Consider the following 25,846-nt stretch of genomic DNA (forward strand, 5'->3'; position numbering starts at 1 on the left):
AGTCTGTTGAGGGATAATAAACAGGTCTGCAGATTAAAATATGAACTAATTACTGCATTCAATTCCATTTACTTGATTTCATGTTCCATTAATTTTTGCTGTCCTTTGTTGCGGGAGGTTTTAGATTATTTGCCCTATAATAAGTTATGCTAGATGGTTGCAGAGGGATAGATTTCTTCAAACTGGAAGGTGAAAATGAGTGGTATTCCATGCAGGAAGTGAATTGTCTAAACATCTATCAATATGTGGTAGTAATAACAATCCCAAAATAATGTATTGAAATCCAGTTCTTCAATAAGCAGCAAAAGGGCAAATATTGAAATAGTGCACATAGCTGTGGTTTCTGATTAAGTAAAATTTTGCTTTCAAGCTTATTGCATTGTATTAGGAGGAATTTTTATTTACTTTTCCTGGAAATGGGGACAGGAACATTCTTCAATACAGCAATATGAAATATTATACAGTACAGCAAAATTCATGTGCTCTGTCATTGTAAATAACTGCATTTTAGTGTCCCATGTTAGGAAGTGGGATTTTTTTTGTCTTTAATATATTATATGTTTGGATTCTACAGTAAGTTCCCTTTTGTATTGTTTGGCTGACTAATCACTTTTCTTTAGTGGATATGATAGCCTTCTTAATTAACCTAATTCCAGAAATCAACAGCTGTGGGAGTATGGTAAAACTAAAGATGTAATCAGTGCAGGTCACTAACCATATTCTCATTTTCATTCCCCCGCCCCACTTTATTTATAAACTAAAAGATTTACCTGACATTGCTTGGACTCTTCAGGGCATGATGGGGGGAGGGGCAGGAGTCAGGGCAGGGGTTGGGGATGTGGGATGCTGAGGGCAGAGGACTGGGGGTGTGGTGGGTGCAGGAGTCGGGGTTGGAGTGGTGGTGAGACTTAGGGCATGGGGCTGTGGGTGTGGGGGAGTTCAGGAGTCAGGGTTAGTGATGAGGAGCGGCTCAGGACAGAGGGCTGGGGCTGTAGGAGATGCAAGAACCAGCGGAGGCTGTGCTTCCCAAATGGTGACTCCCCAGGGCTTGTCTACGGTGGGGGGCAAAAATGGGAAATGACTGTCTAGGAAGGAGAACTTCAAAATCAGATCTTGGGGTCATACTGAACCACAAGCTAAATATGAATCAAGTGTGTTGCTGTTGCAAAAAAAAGCAAATATCATTCTGGGATGTATTAACAGGATTATAGTAAGGAAGATACGAGAAGTCGTTCTTCCACTCTGTGCTTATTAGGCCTCAACTGAAGTTCTGTGTCCAGTTCTGGGCACCATATTTCTGGAAAGATGTGGAGAAACCAGATGTGGAGGTCCAGAGAAGAGCATAAAAAAGTGACCTATGAAAGCAGATTGAAAGAATTAGTTCTATTTAGACTGAGAGGGGTCATAACAGCTTTCAAGTGCCTAAAAGGTTGTTACAAGGAAGAGGGAGAAAAATTATTCTTCTTAACATCTGATGATTGGACAAGAAGCGCATGGAGTATTTTTCCCCACTTGCTTCATTATTGTTAAATACACTGGAGTTCTCTGCTACAAAACTTTCTTGTGTGCAGAACTACTCCCCCTAATTCTCGTAGGAGTATCAGTCCATCCATTAGCAGGATTCAGAAAGGTAGTTGTGTTAGTCTGTTTCAGCAAAACCAAGAAGTCCTGTGGCACCTTAAAGACTAACACATTCATGAGGACATAAGCTTTCATACAGCCCATGAAAGCTTATACCCTCATAAATGTGTTGTTTAAGGTGCCACAGGACTCCTTTTGGTATGAGCAGAATTGGGATTGATATACAGGCAGTCCCCGAGTTACGCGGATCCGACTTACGCGGCTCCGACTTACGAGTTACGCGGATCCAGACCAGGGAGACGGGGAGCAAAGCCGGGGAGCACACGGGCAGCGGACAGCCCAGATGTGCCGCGGCTGTCCCGCTGCCGGCGTCCTCAGAGGCTTTGCTCTCCGTCTCCCTGGTCTGCTGGTCTCCAGCAGACCAGGGAGACAGGGAGCAAAGCCGGGGAGCACGCAGTCAGCGGACAGCCCATACGCGCTGCGGCTGTCCCGCTGCCAGCGTGTTCCACGGCTTTGCTCCTCGTTTCCCTGGTCTGCTGGAGACCAACAGACCAGGGAGACGCGGAGCAAAGCCGTGGAGCACGCGGGCAGTGGACAGCCCAGACGCGCTGCAGCTGTCCCACTGCCGGCGTGCTCCGTGGCTTTGCAGCAGACCAGGGAGACGCGGAGCAAAGCCGCGGAGGACCCAGGCGGCGGGACCCCGGTGCATCTCGGTCCCCCGCCTGCGTCTCCCTGGTCTGCTGGGGTGGGTGCGCGCAGTTAGTACACCCTCCCCCCAGCAGTCTAGGCTTTTCTCCGGACGCCTGTGGTAGAGCGTTCTGGGCGCTACTGGACCAACTCAGCAGCACCCCAGCTGCTCTGCCCCAGGCGTCCCCAAGTCAGCCGCTGCTGAAACTGACCAGCGCTGACTACAGGAAGCCCGAGGCAGAGTTGCTCTGCCCCGGGCTTCCTGGAATCAGCCGCTGATCAGTTTCAGCAGCAGCTGACTTGGGGACGCCTGGGGTTCTTAAGTTGAATCTGTATGTAAGTCGGAACTGGTGTCCAGATTCAGCCTGTTGAAACTGATCAGAGGCTGATTCCAGGAAGCCCGGGGCAGAGCAACTCTGCCTGGGGCTTCCTGTAGTCAGCTGCTGGTCAGTTTCAGCAGCGGCTGAATCTGGATGCCAATTCCGACTTACATACAGATTCAACTTAAGAACAAACCTACAGTCCCTATCTTGTACGTAACCCAGGGACTGCCTGTACTAGAAATAAGTGCAACGATATTAGCTAGCAATGAATATAGGTCTCTTGTATGAAACTGTGAAATGCCCTTGCATGGAACACTAGCTTTTGCATTTACTATTTTGAGTTAATTAGATCAATTCAGTAATATATATTTCATTAGCCAACTCTTCCTGGGAAGGGCAAGCAAACTAGTGAGACTGGGATTGTCACATCATATAATTTAAATTCCTTTTGGTGACTGATTTCTAAACTCCAATATCATAAAACAAGTTTTTTCTGCTTATGGAAGTGCTGCATAGGACTTGCTCTTTTAAACCTTTGGGGGCATTAAAACATTCAGTACACTAAACGTCTCATGTCTCTTATGAAGTATTCATTTCACCTGATTTTAGATTATTTTAATTTGCTTAGGGGTAACTTGGCTTGCTTCATGGTGATATGTCTTTAATTAAACAGCCAAGTTACCTCCATAGCCAGAACACCTTATTCATTTTACAGTGTTTTTTAAGTAACTGGTAATGATATTGCCATAATACGTTCTATGAGTTTAAATTTTTTCCTAAGTGCCTGTAATGTAACATTCCAAGGGAAGGGGAAAAGTCTTTACTGAACTATTTGTACAAAAACACTTTACAACTAACAGAAGGTAAATATGCAGGAAGGAGCACATGCAAACTTTATCATGTTTTTGCATTAGCAAACAGTGGACCAGATTGTGACATCTTCTGCCCAAGTTAAACTTCCATGGAAATCAGTGGAGTTTTGACTGAGAGAGGACTGTGTGATTTGTCATTTAAATACAGGCAGTCCCCGGGTTACGTACAAGATAGGGACTGTAGGTTTGTTCTTAAGTTGAATCTGTATGTAAGTCAGAACTGGCGTCCAGATTCAGCTGCTGCTGAAACTGACCAGCGGCTGACTACAGGAAGCCCCAGGCAGAGTTGCTCTGCCCGGGGCTTCCTGGAATCAGCCTCTGATGAGTTTCGACAGGCTGAATCTGGACGCCAGTTCCGACTTACATACAGATTCAACTTAAGAACCCCAGGTGTCCCCAAGTCAGCTGCTGCTGAAACTGATCAGCGGCTGATTCCAGGAAGCCCGGGGCAGAGCAACTCTTCCTCGGGCTTCCTGTAGTCAGCGCTGGTCAGTTACAGCAGCGGCTGACTTGGGGATGCCTGGGGCAGAGCTGCTGGGTTGCTCCAGTAGCGCCGCTCCTCGGCGCTACTGGACCAGTCCACCAGCACCCCAGCTGCTTTGCCCCAGGCGTCCTGATTCAGCCGCTGCTGAATCTAACCAGCAGCGGCTGAATTAGGACGCCTGGGGCAGAGCAGCTGGGGTGCTGCCAGGTTGGTCCAGTAGCGCCCAGAGCGGCGCTGCGGGACCAACTGGCAGCGCCCCAGCTGCTCTACCACAGGCATCCGGAGAAAAGCCTGGACTACTGGGGTGGGGGCGTACTAGCTGCGCCCTCCCCCCCCCCCCAGCAGACCAGGGAGACGCGGGCGGGGGACCGAGACGCACCGCGGTCCCGCCGCCCGGGTCCTCCGCGGCTTTGCTCCGCGTCTCCCTGGTCTGCTGGAGACCAGCAGACCAGGGAGACGGGGAGCAAAGCGGAGGAAAGCCGCAGAGCACACCGGCAGCGGGACAGCCGCGGCGCGTCTGGGCTGTCCGCTGCCCGCGTGCTCCGCGGCTTTGCTGCCCATCTCCCTGGTCTGGGGAGACGTGGAGCAAAGCCGCGGAGCACGCGGGCAGTGGACAGCCCAGACGCGCCGCGGCTGTCCCGCTGCCGGCGTCCTCAGAGGCTTTGCTTCCCGTCTTCCTGGTCTGCTGGTCTCCAGCAGACCAGGGAGACGGGCAGCAAACCCCGTTCGTAACTGCGGATCCGACATAGGTCGGATCCGCGTAACTCGGGGACTGCCTGTACTAAGTTGTTAATTATTACTGATAAAATTCTAAATTCCTCTTGAATTTTGTAATCTTTATCTGATTCTTCATTGGGACCCTCAGGCACAATTCTGCCAATCAGAACTCTGGTCCTGGACTCCATTTACCCCCCACTCAGCACTGTTTATAGTCAATCATGTAATTCTGCTAATGCCGTGTGAACTTCCTTACTGCCCCCCCACAGATGATTACTTTGCAGCCTGATGAATAAACTTTGATTTCCCATGTCATCTTAAACTAAATGTCTACAAGTGTTATTAATAGTCTGGAGAGTTGGTCAACATTTTTCCTGAAAAAAAAAAAAAAAGGTGGAGGGGAGTGTCACTGGAAAAAAAGATTTCAAAGGGAAAATGTCCTTTTTAGTTTATTTTCTATAGAAAAATACTAAACCAAAATTCCTTTTCACTTTGAAATTTTTGGTTTCAGCTCTTTTCTTTTTTACCACTGAATGCCAAAGACTGAATGTGGCTAGAGTTTGTGTTGGGAGAAGGTCTGAGGGGAGAGGGTACCACTTTTTTCCTTTCTTTATTCAATTTTTCCACTCTAACTTTTCCAAACTTTTGAAAAGTTATTCTCTGGGAAATAGAAACACTGTACTTTTGCCACTCTGTAACTTTTCAAAATTTGGGGATGTTCAGAAGAGTCACAGAATAGAAACATTATTTGTGTTTGGGGAAACTTGTAGACATTGTTATATTGCACTATGAAGGGACTGATAATTCAAAACTATTTAAAAAAGAATTACAAAAAATTGAATGGAAATAACTTAAATGTTTCACAACATTTTTTTTATTGTTGCAAGCCTTATGCATTATTTGTCTCAAGGACCTGTGGCCATGAAATCTGTTGGCTGACTACAGGCAGTACTAAGCAGTGTTTCTATCACCTGGGCCAAATTTTGCTCTGCTCTGGATAAACCCATTTTTGTTCCTATGCTCTGGATAATAGCTTTCTTTTAATGAAAAAAATGAGAAAATGAAACCTAAACACTAAATTGCAGTTAAGGACATACCATTGTTAGAATATTAAAATGCATCTGCCTTCATTCACGTATCATGTGTGTGCTTTTTGCTTTTAAATTTCTGTTGTGATGCTTCAACAAAGGTGAGCTTCAGACAACTGAAAAACAAACCATATGGGGTGGATTAAACATTTTTACAGGCCTTCTTAATATATCACAAAGAAGCAAAAAGAGATGCAATAGGCACCATTTTTTTCTGATTAGTAATTCACAACTGCCTTGGAAAGCTAGCAAAATGATGATATTGCAAAAGTCAAGGGAGAGGAAGTTGAACAATTGACTGTTTAAAATTCTTTACTAACATATTTATTTCCAATATTTTCGATAAAGGAAGCCTTTGTTAAAGATAGAAAACCTTTTGCTTGCCCCGTAATTTAAAAACGTTACAGCCCCAAGAGATCCTCCAACAATCTGTTTAGCTACGGTATTTTACTTACAGAATTCCATTATTAATTGTGAGTATCTTTAAGTCTTTGATTTATCCTCCTAACTGCCCTGTGAAGTTGGAAAGGATTATTATCCCAATTTTACAAATGGGGAACTAAGACACTGAGAATCTAAGTGACTTGTTGAGAGGTCACAGAAGAAATGTGTCCAGAGCAGGGACTCGAACCCAGGTGTCTCAAATAGCAGGCTAGTCCTCTAAGCACCAAACCATCCTTGCCCTAAGAGGATGCCAGACTTGATATTCCTGAGGTTTGTAAGTTAAACAGGTAGGCAAGTAATCTTTGCAAATATTATACATTATAAAGTGGACATCACAAAAGAGAACACACTCAATAGTTTTTCCTCAGGGACCTTTTTTTTAAGTGAGAAAAGTAAGGATTTTTATTTTTATTTTTTTGCTAGTGTGTATATGCCATCTAGAGAGAGAATAGGGCACTTTAAAATGTTTAAACCCATCCATAATTTCTCATGCTGTTCCATAGTTTTTACTAGCAAAAACTTGCTTAAATCCTCAATCTCCTCATTCACTCCCTGCTCCAGATTATAATTATTTACTAATAAATAGCAGCCTAGGTTTCAACCTTTATTGTTAAGTCTCTAACTTTCAGTTTATTTCAACAGCATTAACTAGATACTTGTCTCTTACCTTGTGCTTAATAGTTTCTTCTGAGAGATTTTATTACCTTATTAAAAAGCCAAGTAAATCATGTCAGCTGCATCTTCCTTTTCATTACATTTGTCAAAGAACTCTCTCGATTTGCAGAGCTACGCTTTTTTCTTACAGAAGCCATGCTGGTTTGACTCTCCTCGGGCTAGACTTATCCAAGTTCTGTTGTGCTCCTCTCTTAATTAAAATCAGACAGATACTACATACCATAAAATCAATATACTTAACCTTCAAGGCATTTTTATTTTACAACCCAGTTGACTTTTATTGATACTTTTTGAAAACTAAAAAGAAAAGATTTTTTAAAGATGCTCAGTTTCTTTAGGCAAAAACTGTGATATAAGATTATGGATTAAGAAATTCTTCAAACCAATAAAGAAGAGCAAAGTTGAGTTTTGGCTAACTTACAATAATAAAACCTATCTAAAATGATTACAGTAAAGGATCAGTTTTTCAGGTTATTCATTACTTGAAAGAAGCAAGCATCACAATAACATTATAAAAGGATTAGAGTTGACTAGCATAGAACAAATTTCTTCCAAGTCAGTGTTCTGTCCATTTGTCTCTTAATATTGCATTGTCTTTTGTCTAGCTACATGTTTATCTCTCTGTAAGCTAGTGGAAATTAATGCACACATCTGGATTAAAAGCAATGATAGGAATGACTGAGCCAAGTCACTCTTTAGTACATATTATTTGTAAAAAAAAATCCGAGTGACAGAAAAAAGTTCTCACTGATATTTTACTAGAGATACATGAAAAGGATTATATACTGGTTACTTAGAAAGTTCTATCAAAGGCAAATAAAGCTCAATATTTTAGCTAGAAAAGGAAAACCCATCAATACCAATTTCCCTCTGTCACCTCTATTTTTATTTATATTTTCTAGCCAAGGCATGGCTTCCCCCTTGGTGGTAAACTACTCCCAATGATGGAATAACTTATTTTGGAGCTGTTTTCCTACATAATGTTGGTCAGAACCAGCTATAATCACAACTGCAGTGATAGAACTTCAAGCATGTGCAGTGTTGTTGTAGCCTTGTCTGTCCCAGGATTAGAGCTACAAGGAGGGGTGAGGTAATATCTATTATTGCATCAACTGCTCTGTCACCAGCAGAAGTTGGACCAATAAAAGTTATCGCCTCCCTCACATTCCCTTCAAGCAGATGTTCTTCAGGTTAGTCTTTGCCGTTCTGCTTTTTTAAAAAAACAGATTTAGCATGATATCCACTGGGCATTTCTTTAAAAGGTCCATTTTGCTCTGTTCGGTAACAACCCCTCCCCCATTTGCCTCCCAGCAATCACTGATTGAGGCTGAGCACTCTTTTTTTCAATCATATAAGAATTTAAATACATGCTCAACTTTAAGCATGTGGGTACAATGTGAGTCTAGAGGTGAAGAGAGGGGCAGCTCAGTTTTCATGCTTAATCAAAACTTGATCCTGAAGCATTTATGGTCATGAATCTAAGCTAATCCTCTGCTCACCTCTAGACTTTTCTCACCTTCAGGTCAGGATTGACACCTTAGCAAATCTGTTGTGGACTTTCTTCCAGCCAGTCACCACTGCCCCTTTTTACCAGCACTAAAACTCTTATTTTGTAAAAGAAAAGGAACGATTTTCCAAATTAAGTTCTGGTCACATGCTTTGTGCCACCACGTTATCCAGCAAAGCAAGAATATACCTTGTGTGTTTTTCTTTTTAAATAAGGGAGCAAATAAAAAAATATCTTTATTTGGCAGTATGTATTAATGATGACTTGCTGCACTTGTCCAAGATCAAGAATTCTGACTTAGAGGATAAAAGGCTCACTAGTGCCAAGAACTTTGTGACAATCAATCAAGTTTAGGAGAAACTTCTTGATGCACAATTCGGCTCTTTTTCTCATCAAAGAAAAGGAAGTGTCAATAAAAATAATTACTTATAGAAGTACAAAGCAATACAACATATGTTATTTACAGTCACGCAAGTCACGGATTGCTCTACCAAAAACACCTCCTGGCCTGAAGCTGTAAAACACATTCCCAAGTTGTATCTTTTCATAGAATGCTAGAACTGGATGGAAACTTGAGAGGTCATCAAGTCCAGTCGCCTGCATTCATGGCAGAACCAAGCACTATCTAGATCATCCCTGATAGATGTTTATCTAAACTGCTCTTAAATATCTCTAGTGAGGGAGATTCCACAACCTCCGTAGGCAATTTATTCCAGTGCTTACCCACCCTGAGAGTGAGGAAGTTTTTCCTAATGTCCAACCTAAACCTCCCTTGTTACAATTTAAGCCTATTGCTTCTTGTCTCCTTTCTCCCTCTTCCTTGTAACAACCTTTTAGGTACTTGAAAGCTATTATGTCCCATCTCAGTCTTCTCTTTTCCAGTCTAAACAAACCCAGTTCTTTCAGTCTTGCCTCATAGGTCATGTTTTTTGTTACTCTTCTCTGGACCTCCAGTTTCTCCTGAAATGTGGTGCCCAGAACTGGACACAATACTCTAGTTGAGGCCTAATCAACCGAGAGCAGAGCAGAAGACTTCTCATGTCTTGTTTGCAACACTCCTGTTAATGCATCTCAGAATGATGATTATTTATTTTTTTTGCAACAGTGTCACACTGCTGACTCTCATCAAGCTTGTGATCCACTATGATCCTTAGGTCCCTTTTTGCAGTACTCCTCTTTAGACCATCATTTCCCATTTTGTATGTGTGAAAATGATTGTTCCTTACTAAGTGGAGTACTTTGCATTTATCTCTACAGGGTGTCCCTGCTATAAGTTGCCCCTGTATATATCCATTCCTCACTAAAGTCGCTGATGCTTGTAAGAACTCATGCATTATAAATCCTCCCATTCCCCACTCTTAAGTCACACCAAAAAAACCTCCCATTGTGCGCAAATGGAAGCTAACCACGGGAAAAAAATTCCCCACTTTAAGTTGTTTCACTAAAAGTCCAAGTTTTTTTGAATGTATCTTGGACTTATACCAAGGACAGCCTGCATAGAACTTCATCCTGTTTACCTCAGACCATTTCTCCAGTTTGTCCAGGTCATTTTGAATTATGACCCTATCCTCCAAAGCTCTTGCAACCCCTCCCAGCTTGGTCTCATCCACAAATTTTATAAGCATATACTCTGCCATTTTTTATAGTCTGGTTCTTAGCTTGTCTCAATAGTTTCATTTACACTTACTCACCTTTGTGTGTAGTTTTATAGGAAAGGCTTCATCTACTCTGTTTGCTGGTGGAATCCATGACTGCCTGCAATAACTATACCATTTTGTTGCAATCTGCTGATTGATTTTTACTTCATAATAGTATAAACAAGCTAGTTTTTAACGAAGTTTTCTCACTTTGGCTATGTCTAGACTATGGAGTATCCCAGAAAACCTCTGCCATTTCCAGGGAACACATCTGCTCTTCCGACATTTTTTTGCTTTTTTAGAAGCGCTGTCTTCCTCCTGCCACGAGGAAGAAGGGATCTACTGAAAGAGGAGGTTTTACTGAAATGTGGTCCAGTGTAGACAGGCCAGATTTTGGAAAAGCCTCTTCCGACAAAACTATCGGGAAAAGGTACGCAAATTGCAGATTACAATGTGCGAAGTGCAGGTTGCATAGCTTTTTCTGATAGAAAGCAGCAGTCTAGACGTAGCCTCTGTGGATTAATACTGGGAGGGCAGAATACATTATGTGCAAGCATAAGGACAAAACTTCTTCCAAAAGATCATGATCAGGGTTTGAACCCTGGACTTTGAGATCCATGGCATGGACCATTGAAGTTAAAGGAGTAGTTATCCCTTACGTAGGCAAGCTATTAAGGGAGCTATTAAGCTACATGGTTGGCCAGCATGCAACACAGCAGTAGAATGCTGCAGCTCAGGAGCTCTGGCTTCTCTTCATGCCTCTGGCATGTGAGGATGCTCAACTAGTAAGCCAGACTCACAGATCTGGCCTGTTACTTTTGAAAAGTGATACAGCTCAGTGGATACTATATGAGAGATCCCAACTCTGCTTGAAGTGACCTTAGGCAACTTCTAAGTTATTTCTAAAATTGAAAAGAGACACTTCACTACTCTACTAAGGCTAAATATAAGGGGTTCTTCAGTGAGGGCCCTTTAAGTGCAGCAGTCAGAGATGAGACAAGAAGTTTTGGCTCCTAGTACTATGTACTTTCCCCTTGGGTTGTGAGTTGGTCTCTACAGAATATTGCCTGAATTAGCTGACATGCAAATCATCCCACAAATGCTGGTTCACATGAGAGCTCTGCTAGAACTGTGTCTACACTAGCTCTTGGTATGGTATTACCTTCCAAAAAACTAATCCACCAGTAGCAGCATTGAGACACTTTCAGCAAAAGAAGTAGGGTAGACACCCTTGAAACGATTTTAATAGATATTTGGGAATTTACATCCTAGACCAGGGGCAACTGGCATGGGGAAACATGGCGACGCTGGTCACATGACCACCTCCCTGCAGCCCAGGGAAGGGCTGGGACATTACTCCTCCACCTCAGACCCTGCCTCTCCTCGCGCCTGCTCCACCTCCTTTCTGCCCCAGATCTGCCCTCTCCCCTCCTCTTCCCACCCTTGTTCTGCCCCGCTTCTTCCTCCAATTCCCTCCCCCAAGCAATTTGGCCCTGGAGACTAGTTCCAGCACCAGCAACGGGGTACGGCCCCCCTTGCATTCACTGGCAGCAGCTGGTGAAGCGGAGATTTATACAGAGGCAATATGATGTTTTCTGTCTTATCATCTATCTCTTTCTTAATGAATCCCAAGCATCTTGTGTTTCCTGAAGAACCTGGTTCATGTAAAGCCCAAGAATATGCTTAGTTAAGAAAATTTGCCCCCTTAGATTTCCAATTTACAGACCCAGTTCCCCACAATTTCTCAGCTACCAACGGCACAGTAGAGAAACTATTCTTCCACACAACTGGTAAAACTGTTCCCCGAGGCCCTTAATTTTAAAAATCTACCCTTTTGCTCCCAGATTCTAATGAACAGCTATTCTAATTTAATGGGATTTCTAAAAAATGAAGCAAGATAATAAAAGGAAAAATTACAAGGGGAAAAAATCAGTCTCTAAAGTTCCAAGTATCCTTTATGCTATGGCCTATTTGAAATATATATGTGTTTGAAATATTTTAAATCTCCAGCCTTGGGTTTATATATAAAGAGAGAGAACTATATTGAAATATTTCAAACTGAGCAAGTTTCTAATAAGCCAAGTTAGGGCATGTTCCCACAATCCTTTATACAATGCTAACAGCCCTATTGAAATGAGTAGGAAGAGGCCCTTTTTTTAGCAAACAAATTTTCCTGTTATGTTATTGCTAGTCATTCTAGAAAAGTGAATGAACTGAGGGCATGCACTGCAGCATATCCAGACATTAATGGTGGTGGTGGTGTTAAAATAAGCTGATCCTGAACAACATATAGATTTAGGTCAATTTTAAACAGAATTAGAGTCAGACAGACCAAACAAACAACTTGTATCTGCTGTTTCTTAGAGGTAGCCCTCTTAGGCCATGTCTTCACTTGCTGTGCCAGAAATCAAACTTCCGACATTTGATTTAGAGGGTCTAGTTAAGACCCGCTAAATTGAACACTGAGAGTGGTTGCAGTCAGCACTTGTATTCCTCGCAGTCGCGAGGAGTAAGGGAGGCCGACAGGAGCGTTTGCTTCCGTCAGCCTCCCTCGGTGAATATGGTGCCAAGTTCAGCTTAAGGTAAAATGACTCTAGTTACGTATTTTACATATTTGGAGTTGAATACCTTAACCCGAGCCTACAGGTCTAATGTAGACCAGGCCTTAGACTGTTTCAGCAAAAACTAGTGTTATATTACAGCCGGTCCACGAGTTACGAACGAGTTATGGACCAAACACTTGGCCGTAACTTGAAGTGTTCATAAGTAGGGCCCCATTCATTTACATGTGACTGTGCTGTTCGTAAGCACGGATCACATTCGAAACTCAGGGACAGCCTTTACGACCACTTAATGGGAGGTTGGGTCTTAAGTACAAACGGTCGTAAATCGACCATTCGTAACTCGTCGACCGGCCGTACTATGTGGAAGATCAGTGTTAACATGGCTAATTCAGTCAGGGTGGATGTGGCCCACTTCCAACAGGTGAGAATACCTAAAGGGAAAATTAACTTTTTGTAATTAGCAAGCCAGCCCCAGACCCCATTCAGATCTGTCTGATGCTGCCAAGTTTGCATATGAATTTCAGCTCAAGCAGTTTCACACTGCAGTCTGTTTTTTAAGGATTTTTGGTCAATAGGGTAACTTTTAAGTCTGTTTGCCCAGGGAGACTGACGTGCTCTTCTGCTGGTGTTTGAATGTTACTATTCTTGATGTCTGATTTGTGTCCATTTGTTCTTTTGCACAGAGACAAACTGAACTGATCTTCCACATAGCAATGTAACACTTCCATCCTTATATGTATGTATAAATCCCTGCCATACTTCATCAGATGCATAATTTCACTTCATGCATCTGATGAAGTAACTGAAGCCCACCAAAGCTGATGCCTTAATAAATGTGTTAGTCTTTAAGGTGTCACAGGACTCCTCATTGTTTTTGAATCCACCCTTGTCACGTTCATCAGATGGCTGCTGCTCCCAACATGCCTTTCAATGATTACAGCATCTAAACACAAGTTCAGTGGACTCATACTAAATCAGCAGACAGTTCTAAATGCTAACTATAGTTATAAAGCACTATAATCTTATGTCACAAAATTTTGAAGCACAAATAACACATCTCACTGCAAGTTGCCGTAACCACTTGTTATCGCTACCTGTGGATATTCATGTCATCACAAGACCTTGGGCTGATGTGATAGCCATAAAACTAATGAGGGTTGCCACTGTCTGTATCTGACACCAGTGCAGTCCGGATTGTTAAAAAGCTGCTGACCATTACTGGTTTTCCAATTTCAAGTTACCCTTTGGAAACATAGATTATATGAAGTAAAAGAACTGTGCATTCAAAAAGCTGTGATGGGATTCTGGTAACAAAATCAACAGAAGCTTTGCTCCTGCAAGCTCATCAGAACATCCTAAAAGGTAGCATTTATTGTAATGCAGAGAGCTTCTGCAAGCCCATTTGCTGTACTTAAATCTTTGAGGCAAATGCATCCCTAGTGTAAATACTTAGACTTTTGTCTTAAATCATTCAAGTGGTATTAGGAATACATTTTCCCATTAACTGGATTTATATTGAGTGAATGTGGAGCTGGTGCATTCCCTCCACACTAGAGGCAGTTATACCCAATGAGTACTCTCTGTGTAGCAGGATACATTATTTGCTATTGTCCATTTATGCCGTGGCTGCAGGTGAGTACGATAACGGGATTTGCAATTACAGCCAAACTTTGATATTCCCCAAACCCCAATAATCTTACTTCACTTCTTGGTAGAGACCTAACAGTAGAACATGGTAGCATGCTCTATTGCTGAAACTGATAGCTTAGCAGAATGTACATTTACTAGCCTAAAATCAATTATTATAAATAATTCACATTGAACTACACTTTTCAAAAGGAAGTACATTTGATGATGGAATAGCCTTGATTTTTGTTATTGTCCCCCCCCCCCCCCCCCCCCCACACACACACACTATTTTTTCAGTCTCCAGAAAGTTTCCCATTCATTAATGAATGCTTTGGTAGGTCTACTCTTTTGATGAACATTGAAAAGCTGAATTTCAATAAAACAAATGTTGTTGACTATTGTGCTGTGACCATGCATTTGTTAATGAGATGCAGGGTATAAAATCTGGAATTTTATACATGAGGAAGCTGGGACAGTTTAACTAACTTGTCCTATAAGCACTACAGTCCAATATATTAATCAGGCATCCTGAACACAATGGAACTGGATTCTAATCCTCCATTTGATATTGACTTGCTATTTAAATTTGAGCAAATTGGTGCCTCTCTAAGATTCTGTTTTTCCTCAATAAGTATAGAAAATATCTATTATATATTTAAGAAAACTTGTGTGTCTGTCCATCTATGAGTCCGTTTGTTCAAAAACTTCTTAACAGTAAGAGCTAGGACCACGAAATTTGGTATGCGACTTCCTCTTATCATAAATTAAAACTAAGTATGGGTTTGGTTGTGCCAGGACAATGGGTTGTCCCTGGAATTCGATTGTCTCTCTATATATTAAAGTTTTTCCTGCAGGATGACAGAGTGACATCATCACGTCACTCTGCATCCCGCCTGCCTCCTCCCTTTCTTCCCTCCTCCCCCAGCTCGAGCCTGACCTCCCTGCTCCCCCTGGAATTGCTATTTTAAACCAAGCCCCTACTTGCCTTCCTCCACCCCCATCCCACAGGGCTTTCAACACCAAGAAACATGGCACAGTAGCTGGCAGACCTCACATTGCAGCTGTGACAGCCAGGTCAGGGTGTGTGTGCGGTGCTCGGGAATGCAGCTTAGAGATAGGCGCTAGGAATGGGGCTCCCAGCCGGGGTTATGGGCTAGCAGCAAGCTGTTGGGGGTGCCCCCCACCGCCAAGGTCTTGGGAAGCTTGAGTGCAGTGCCCTACTGCCCCCATGGAGATTCACCTCCTCCTGCATTTACCGCTGCTGCCAGAGCACCCCAGAGCCGTCCCGGGGAACAACCGCACTGACCTGTCTGTTCCTTCCCTTCTGCTCCCAGTGGCTCCCCGCACTACAGCTTTCCCCACCTCAGCAGGTTGTCCGGAGCACCAGGTGCAGACAGCACTACCTGCATCTCGCCCTCCGCAGCCTCTGGGATTAGAGCCGGGCCTGGCGCACGCTGTGGCCAGGAGTGGGGGGTTAGGTTTGGGGGGGGAGAGAAATGTCCTGGGCTGACAAGGAGGAGGGAGAAGGGGCCCAGGCTGGCGGAGTGGGGGGAAGGAGAAAGGACCTAGGCTCGAGTGGCTCCTGCCCAGTTCTCCCTGGTGGACGGGGGAGAGAGCCAGGGTTGCCTACCCCCAGCGAGAGGGGGGTTGGTGAGTACAGCAAGCAGGGGGTTTCAGCCTCCTAGTTTCTCATCAAATGGAATGGGAGGAGTCTGGTAGGAGGCACAATTATACTATACAGTGACCACGGGGGGGGGGCAGAAAGGGACCCCATTGGGCTGCCAGGGCTGGAGAAATGGACATCTATCTACTATATATTTCAGAGAGTTTGTCTGCTTGTTTGTCTGTGTATGTCTGTCCCCCAGCCAGGGGACATGCACCCCTCCACTGGCTGAGTCTGCTGGAGCTGCAGCGGCCATGGACAGGCACTTCTCACCTGGCCCCAACCTACTATGGTGAGAGATGGCTGAGGCTGGCCTCTCTCCAGGACAGCTTCAATACTGAATCCCTCATCCCCAAGCCCACCCCAGAACAATGATTTCAATGAAGAAATACAAAACTTATTCAAGTTAAGGACTCAAGCAATGTGGGGTAAACCTTTAGGTTAATAAATAATTGTAAATTGCTGCATCAGAGAAAAAATATTGTAAACACTTCTGGCTTCCCAGCCCAGTACCCAGGACACTAACCAACGCTGCATCTATGATACACTCACATTTGTTAGTCTTTGGACAAAAATAAAACGTGTATATGCTGCAAAATGCAAAAACTTGCATTCACTTGAAATTAAATAACATTTTTGCCCAATTGGAGGCCAAAAGAACAAGTGGCCTCGTAAACCTATTAATACTTTGGCTTAAAATCATCAACCCATTTTTGGCCAGCTTGAACTACAGTTACTAATTCTTTGCTTAATGTCACTATTTTGTGGTCCATGGCGGGGAAGGAGCAGTCAACAGCTCAGAGTGAATCACCAGTTATTAAATCTAAAAAGTTGTGTTGTAAAAATAAATTAGGGAAAAGTTATTGGTGCAGAAGGTAGTGCAATTATTGAAGCTACACTTAATCCATGTGAGAATCTGTTACATAATGTTTGCAGAGTGACGAATAAAAGGTAGTGGAAATCTGGAGGGAGCTCTAGCTCCTTTTTGGTCACCCCTTTGATTAGATATCAGCCTGAACTAACAACCTGGCTCTAAAACCTCCAAATTTTGGTTGAAGGTAGGTCTAGAGCAGGGCCACTCAACTTTGGAAGCCCCGGGGGCCACAATGATACCCACAGCACATGCCAAGGGCCAAACTAAGTGTGGTTGTATATACATGCAAATATATATGCAAACAGCTTCTTTCACTCTGACAGGCATGAATACAAAACACTTCCCAGAATGTCCCGGTGCTCCGCGCACCTCCTCCTTGAGGGCTAGAAATGCCTATACCTTGTACCCATCTGTTCCAGCCAGCCCGTCCGCTTGCGTTTTTCAATGCTCACCCCACCTGGAAGATGCCGTGCCATTGTGGAGCGTGTTCCCAGTGGAGGCCATGTTCAAAGGATCCCACCCTTGGGCCATTTGTTGAGCTCTGCGTAAACCCAATCGCACTGAGGGCTGCAAACAAGTTGAGTAGCCCAGGTCTAGAGAATAACAGGCATTCGGCATATACATTATAATTACTTAGATGCTTACACTATAAGCACTTTTCTTCAAATTGTTTTACGTTCATTAATTAACTCAGTGTTATAACTAGCAATTATCCCGCATGATGGTTTCAGAATATGTCGACTGTGGCAGAGAAGTTAAGTGAGTTGCCTGAGGTCAACAACAGAATTCAGTAATAGTGTCTAGAGAAGAATTCTTGACTGCCTAGTTTTATTTGGTGTGCTCAGCCCAGTAGACTTTGATCAAGTGATTAGTCCAAATTGGATCTATAAAAATAATTTTAATGTGTAACTCTGTGGTCATTCCTTCTATTGTGCAAATGATATTGTATGTGTGTATTTACACATACACACACACTGAGTGTAGCAGTATGTGATCACACATAGCTTCCTAGAAAATAGTCTTTGCATGTGTAATTTATAAGATAAACATAAACTAAACACACATCCTTACCCTGGGGCAAAGCCCGGCAGCTGATTAACAATGCAGAGCACTTTTTTTCTTACAAGGTAACCAGATTTACAAAGTCATATTCCTGACAAAACAAAAAACAAAAGCAAAACAGAGAAGAGAGATTGAAGGGAGACATGAAGATTGTTTTGGAGGCAGGGTTACTGACTGGACATCTTGCTGGAAATGGCCTTCAGTTCATCTAGTTGAGAAAGTTGGCAACCCTGTTTGGTGGCAAGAGAAGTGTGCATGAGAGAGGTAGGATTCAGAGATTAGATCCCTTTTCTGATCTAAGCAACTCTTAGGCTTCTCCTTCCTTGGCACTAGGGATGTAAAATCCCAATTAATCAGCTAACTAGTTAAATGTTGGGCTAACCTAATGTTTAACCGGTTAATCTGCTAAGTAGGATCCCTGGGGCTGGGGCTGCCGCCACCATCAAGAAGCTCTGTGCGGGCACTGGGGCTACCCCAGAAATTGTGGCAGGAGATTCCAGACAGCCCTCCACCCGCAATTAACCAATACGTGGTAAGCATCACATAAGGGTGATGCTTAACAGATAACCAGTTAATCAGTTACCCATTCAAATGGGTTTGACTGTGTCATGGATTCATGCAGTGTTGTGTAACTGCAGGACTAATGGAGACCACTCCCCGATACGCGTATCTGCTAGGCCAGCCTGTGGTCATTTTCACCAGCGCCGCTGCTGTAGTGGGTTAACAAGGACAGGACAAAGCACTAATGTTTGTAAAACTAACAAGTACATCCCCAGTTTTCAGGCACAGATAGTGATAATAAACACTGCACAAAAGCATAGGACGAGTGAAGAGGATCATCATATCTAGCTGAAACAACAGGAGGAAATTTAACCAAAAAATTCATTACCTAAGCTGGAATTTGACCAGGGTCAACACCCCGGCTTTCAGAAAATGTGCCATCAGATCTTTAATGACCAGAAGTAGTTAGGAATACAATTTTACATCACATCCCAGGAGACTTACAGATTCTATCTTGAAATGTCCTAGAAATCTCATTTCTTTTGTTCAAGCTCACAATTATTTGAACAAACCAATTCCCGGGGTGACCTGCCCTCTTTTCTTCCGGGATGATTTTCTTCTACTTGACTCCTGTTTTATACAAAATAATTTATCATAGATATTGCGGTTTTTTTCCTCCTGGAAAGTGTCAGTTTCTGAACTAGATCAAACTACCCTCCTGTTCGTCGGTATTGACTCACTTTAATTATTGAACTTTTCTCCCAGAAAAACCTCTTCATGCAGCTTGCTCAGAACCTGGCAGTTTTAAACACAATTCAGAAACTTTTTCCTGGGGATATCAGAGAACATAGCAGACACAAAATTCTGTCTCTAAACAGAGCTTACGTTTCAATAGAATTTTTAAAAAGTGAAATGAGTTATCCTTTTCTTCTTTAATGTTCTTCTGTATCTCTCTCTCTCTTTATATCTGCAATGATGAACTGGTTACGATCACACTGGCTACTTTAATTTTCTCTTCGTAAAGGGCAAGATGGTGGTGACACCTAATTTTGTTGCACAGTAAATGCTTAATTAAATATAATTAATGAATTACAGTTAGTGAACTATATGCTTTGCATGGAAACTGCACTGATTAATGTCATCACACCTCCATCAGAAATCAATCTTTTGTTAGATGTCAGTTCAATGACATGCTGTTCCCACTGCCATAATCTTACATAGGATTCTTTCTTCATACCAGGCTAGCAAACAGTTGACATTGGTACAGTGTCAATGGAAGATGTCGAATGGCTCCCTTCATATTATATTTCATACAAAACGAATTCTTGTTTGTATGTAGATAAATAATTAGATATTTTATCAAGATAATGGAGCATCTGCACTATTGCTGCGTAACTCAAAATGTATTATAATAGAAGACAATATCTGAGTTCAAGGAAAGACTAATCCAAGTTCATATACTGTCATTACAACCTAGCACAGTGGTCAATAATCCCCAGCATGTGTGCTGATTTTTACTAGTACGCTGAGCGGGAGTTCAGTTCCGTCCCTCCTCTCCCCCGTGCACAGTGGGGAGCCTGTGCTGCGACTCGAACCTCAGATGTGCAGCTGCAGGCTGGAGCACCAACTCTGGCTTCCTGCTGGAGGGGGCAGGAGGGCTGCACACGTGCATCCCTGGGGGTGCCCCCTGCTTTGGGAGGGAGCAGGGCTGGCTGGCTTGCACACGTGGCACGCTGGGGTCCAGGCTGCACCAGGCCATGCCCCCGCAGGCTGTGTGTGGGGGCATGGAGCCCCTTCCCCAGAGTCCTGCTGCACCCAGCCGTGCTGGAACCAACCCTGAGCAGTTCCAAGCTCTGCCTGCCCCAGCCTGCAGGCAAAGGGTAGAGTGCCTTCCGCCTCCGCTTTCCAGGGCCCATACCATAGGTGGTCCCTGTGACGGACCGGGCCGTGTCTGGGCACAGCTGAGGGCGTCCGCTCAGGGCGAACTGCTCGAATCCGGGGCTACTTACAGCCCCCGACTGGTGACCTCTCCACACAGGCCACAAACCAGTCTCACAGAGCGCTTCAGCAGCCTGCCTGAAGCCTCACGAGCAAAACCCCTCCGACGCCCCAGCAATATCCGTGCCCCAGATGGCTCCGGGCCTCATACACAGGTGGGGGGTCCTAGCACCCAATCCCACCTACCCCGAACAAGTCCTGTCCGGTTCCAAGAAACCAGCCACAGATCCCTGGTCAATTTACCTTCTGGACCTTACCCACAAATCACGCTGGGCCAATCCTTTAGAATCTATATCTAAAGGTTTATTATTACAAGAAAGAAAAGCATGAGAGTAAGGTTATTAAAGTACAGTACGTTACATGCACCGAATCTCCCAGTCCTCGATGCAGGCTCTAGCAGAGATGTTGCAGCTGCTGGTTTAAAAGTTCTTATTGCACATCCTACGATCAGGATGGGTTCACAGGTCTTCCGGGCTCTTCAATCCCTGCAATGCTGCCTCTGGGATGAAGTGCTGAGCTGAGAACAAAATGGCATCGACCGCATGGCCTCTTTATACCTCCTTCCTGGCCTCTTCTGGTCTCAGCCGGTCACCTGGTCCTCAGCCTCTCTCTGCTGGCAGCTCTTGGGTCTCCGCCCTCCTGCTTTAGGTGTGTCTTTGGGCCATCAAGGGCCATTGTTCCACAGGGCTTCACTACTCAGCCTGTCCATAGCCATGCTCAACCACATTCACAGAAATATTCAGCTTCCACACAGATTACAGATTCCTACCTACACACATAGACATTATACACTCACATAAATAGCGTACATAAGATCAACAAACAATAATCTCCCATTCAATACCCCACATGGCTCCCCCCACACCAATTTCTGGGGCCAACACCCCCACCTAGGGGTGCAGCAGCGATCTGGCTGCTTCCCTCCAATTCAGCAACGTGACAGTCCCAAAATAGGGACACCCAGAGTACAGAGGCTATTGTGAATTAAGATTGTTGCAGAGCCTGTCCTACCATTTGTGAGTGCAGTGCCTCCCAGGTGCACGGGGCAAGTGTGACCCATGCCCCACTCATCAGAAAGAGTGGAGACCGCACACCACACTGCATTCTACCAGCAGAGAGGACTAGTATGGGGTGGGGGCAGCTGACCTGGCTTCCTCTCCTCCCTGCTCCTCTTTGCCACCCTCTTTTTATCATGCCTGATGTCTCTAGTGGAATAGTCCTTGTGCTCATTAGAGTCAAAAGACTCCCTTTGTGATTGGCTCCAGTTACATGCCTGTGCCCTCCCATATGCCCACAACAAAATGAACCTGTCTCGGCATTCCAATGTCATGTAGAAAACAAAACAGGACTCGTTGATTGGGTCTCAAAAATGTACTTATTACACATTTCAGTACAAAAATTATTGGCCAGTTCTTCCTGTTAATTCTGTGACAGCTGTTTCCTACACTAACAAAACAGTTCATCCTTTCTACTTCCATTTGTGTAAATCAGGACACACCTGCCTATTGGCATAACAGAAACCTTCTTGACATTTTTTAAACATTAAAAAAAATCTGCTTTACCTGCTTAAAAACCATCAGCATTATTCCATCTCTTCTCTCCCTCAAGATGCCAGATTTCATGAAATTCAGGGAAAAGCAGAATGTCAGAAAAACAACCCTGCTTCAAGCCAAGTTGCGCTATCCAACATTCTTCCATACTTTCGACTATGTAAGCTATGAATTTATGAGAGTGGGGAATTGGCCGTGAGTTACATTGATGATTTCATCACAAGAATAAATTGTATTACCTGGCAACCTCAGTGGAGTCTGCAAGGATTGAATGGATATATAATCTGTCTCTTATTTTGCAGTTCATACTAAACACACAAAAAATGGAAGCAATTGGGCCTAGCCCTTTTTCATTCAGGTCTTTCAAAATGATGGACAGTCTCCTTGAACTAGACCTGAAATGTAACTTACAGTCATTGTGAAGTGCAGAATGCCAATTGGGTGCATTTCATGCTAGCTTGCTCTCTTTAGAAAGCAAGCTCACGTGCTAGCCCAGGTAAAGAAAGTTTTGGTGATCTAATCTCAATGTAAGAAATTCACAGGTTACTTTTGGTAAGTCCTCATCTCCATATCCACTAAGCCATTGGTATCTCTGCTGACCCTGGCAGTTAATGCTATTTGTTTTTTATGATGAGGCCTTCAAGTGTAACTTGTTTCCAGTCCCCTCCCTCTAAACCATCTAGACCACCTTTCCCATTATTCATTGATCAGATCTACATATGTAAATACATCAGATAGCAAACTTTGATGTAAACTTTTTGTATAGTTTTGTTTAATTGTTGCTGATCCTTTTTCATTTAGTTTAACATCAGAAGAGTAAAAGAAGAAACAAAGTACTCCTGATTTTTTTAAGGAGGTAAAAAAAATATTGTTATCCTTCTCAAAAGTATTTTGAAGGTAATTTCAGGGTGGTTCCTGTTTAAAAGCATGCACGTGTACCCTGAGCTGAATAAACTCTGAAGCAGAAGGCATTGGTGTTGAGTTAGCCAAGAAGTCAGTTATCACTGAGTCAGCAAGAAGGTGAATTTTGTTCTGAAATGTGTAATGAATCCATTTTTGGAGCCATTATCGGAGGATTCTTTATTTAGCGGAAACCGAGAAGTTGAAGCAGCCTCATTACTGTGGACATATGGAGAGTTCTGAGGGCTGATGTGAAACAGTCTGCAGGAGTTTGCATACAATACAGTTACTAAAAATTACAGCTACACTTGTGAATTAGTATCAATAGAGCCATGAGAGCCGACAGCCCCCAGACAAGATTGGGGGGGAGCAGCTCTACGTTCCCGGAAGGGCTAGGGCTGAAGGCCTAAAGGGGGGGGGGCAAGGGCAGCCAGCCCTCTGCACTGTCCAGAATGCAGTGTGCCCCCCATTTCCCAAGCCAGCCCTTTATGCTGCTTGGAGCACATGGCGCAGTGCTCTAGCAGCGATTTAAAGAGCCCAGGGCACTGGCCACCACTGCTGCAAATCACCAGACCTCAGGGCAACTGCTCCCTTTGCTCCATCGGGTGGGGCCGAAGAGAGAATCCTTGTGCTCTGACTGCATGAGGTGGAGCCACTGAGATATAATTAATTATATTAGGAAGTTTTTGGTAACAAAAAGGCCTCACTCCTCTCCTTTTCTTTTTTAATTAAAATGTGCAGGAGTGAACGTCTCTTCCCACCTTCTGTCTCAGGTCCAAAGACAATTGTCAGTCCCTCTTGCAGTGTCTCTGATGCATGTGTTTTTACAATAAGCAAATGCTTCAGTGTGTTTTACGTAGTTTTAGCTCCTTTGACTGATACTGTACTGCATTCTTCCAGCAGTGGATCTCAGCCTTCTACTTCATTTCCTACTGAAACTACCTTAAGGCTTTTAGTCTCCGATGTTTAATTTTTCTTTAAGTGCCAGTTTTCTTTCCTGGTAAGTCTAATGTAACCCAGTTCATTCAGCAACTGCTTTCCCCCCTTATTTGGTTCTTTGCTGTAAGACACAATCAACCTTTGTCTGCCTTCAACTAAATTTTCTCATATGTTATCCCGTAAATGAATCAAGTCCTTTTGGTTTCTAGTGCCAATTATTTTTTGTGCCTTCACAATTTCATTCTACAAATCTCTCTTTCACATAAACAAAAAAAGTTTGTCGTACCTCGACATTTCTTGCGAGCAAACAAAGATACTATTTAGGGATATTGATTGTTTTGCATCCTGTACGGTAGATCTAACCCACTCTTCGTAGTTTCTGATTCTGCACCTTAAACACAAAACCTCAATGTGAAATGTTTTAAAACACTTGCCAAAAATCTAACTCCATAATATATCATCTCATCAGCTGCAATATTAATACCCTAAAGGAACTTCAATAATTTAATAAAACATTCATTCCAGAATGCTGTCGGCTATTTTTAATCAAGCTGTGCTTCAAATGTTTGTTTATTGTAGTTCTCAGCCTATTTTCAAAAGCTTGATGTGGAAGTCACCAACATTTATATTCATATCCTATTGGTTTTCCACTTTTATTAGCCTTTATGGTTTCATGAAAAAGCCCTTCACAATTTTTTGAAACAGATGCACCAGAAAGTTTAAGATGTTTATTCACTGTTCCCTTGTATGTCACAATATAACGAGGTAATTACTTGCAACGTATGTAACAACTGTTAATTTTTTTAAATGGTCATAATACAGTACATGATGAAAGTAATTCATCAGGTTAGTTCCTTACAGGGGAATCACAGACAAAGCTTGCTATCCATTAGTCGGTGATGCTTAAAAAAACAATTAGAGTTCATATCACAGTTTAGCTGTAATGAAATTTTAGATATCATCTGCAGCTTAAGTATTAATTCCCAGTGCATAGCTCTTTTGCGTAGGTTTCACAACCAGGTCTAGAATTAATTACTGACTATTGCATTTCCTATGGGATTGCTTCTCATAAAACCAAATCGAAAAGAGACAGAATCACCAAATTAAGGACAGTCCTCAAAATTGACACAACTGAACGAGCGTTGAAAGAGGGCTCAGGAAACGCAGGGGCTCAGGGCAGGCGTGGAAAATGCCACCTCTGCCCACCAGCCCCAGCACAGAGCTGCCACAGTAGCACTGTACTGAGCCCGTGGGGGGCTGTGTCCCACCTCCCAGCTGTAGCAATTCCACACTGGGGACACGGTAGGGGATGTCTCATCCCCCTCCCAGTCATGGCAGCTCCGGGATAGGGATGGGGAGAGGATGCCTTTCCCCTCCAATTGGCTACATCTATGCCATGCTGGGGACAGAGGAGGGGGCATCTCCCCCCAGCTATGGTACCCAACCCAGAGCTGCCCCAGAACTGACGTTGCCAAGTGACAGGTGGTCCTTCTGTTGCTCCCACCCAGCCTAACCTGAACCTTCCCCAGCTGGGAGACATGCATCCCTCCCCCAGCTGTGCCCTCTGGAGCTGCAGCAGCCATGGAAAGGCACTTCTCACCTGGCCCCAAACTGCTGCAGTGAGAGAGGGCTGGGGTAGTTCTCTCTCCCTGGGGAGGCCAAAATACTGAACCCCTAGCCCCAGCCCCACCTCAGAGCAATGATTTAAAAGAAACATGCACATTTTCATTTTATTTAAAAAAGAAATTGAATGAAGGACCCAAGTAACTCCAGGTAAATCTTCTAGTACATTTATACAATGTCCTTTCAAAAGTTAATCAACAACAGAGGTCCTCTTTTAACTGCATGTTTCTAGACCTATTCTATTTGAAAGGAAAATCATTAGAATCCTATTATTTCTTATTTATTTAGGGTAATTGGTGGCATATGGTTATGTACTTAGATGATGAGATGACCATTAATCCATGGTTAATGATGCCATTCTGTGGGGCTGCTTTTTTAAGACACATAATTACCGACTAAAGCAATAAAAAACAATTTGTCACCAAGAGTCTAACCAACCTTATTTTTAATACAGAGAGGATACCAAAGGTACTAGAAATGTATAAAATAAAATTATATGAAACAGATGTTTTTGGCATTCTGTTTCTT

General features: G+C 43.4%; 1 protein-coding gene and 1 long non-coding RNA gene across 8 annotated transcripts in view; one reads left to right on the forward strand and one right to left on the reverse strand.

The window, feature by feature from the left end:
- CA10 (carbonic anhydrase 10 (inactive)) overlaps positions 1–25,846 on the forward strand; it is a 437,425-nt gene that overhangs the window by 348,496 nt on the left and 63,083 nt on the right. The gene's annotated exons all lie outside the window — the stretch shown is intronic.
- Positions 417–7,083, reverse strand: LOC112546132 (uncharacterized). Its single transcript, XR_012896965.2, has 3 exons — positions 6,864–7,083; positions 5,762–5,868; positions 417–1,355 (listed from the first exon to the last, which is right to left on the reverse strand). It is a non-coding gene; the product is annotated as an uncharacterized LOC112546132 (long non-coding RNA).

The sequence above is a fragment of the Pelodiscus sinensis genome, chromosome 20 (assembly GCF_052426305.1).
Source record: "Pelodiscus sinensis isolate ZL-2025 chromosome 20, ASM5242630v1, whole genome shotgun sequence".
Classification (NCBI taxonomy): Eukaryota; Metazoa; Chordata; order Testudines; family Trionychidae; genus Pelodiscus; species Pelodiscus sinensis.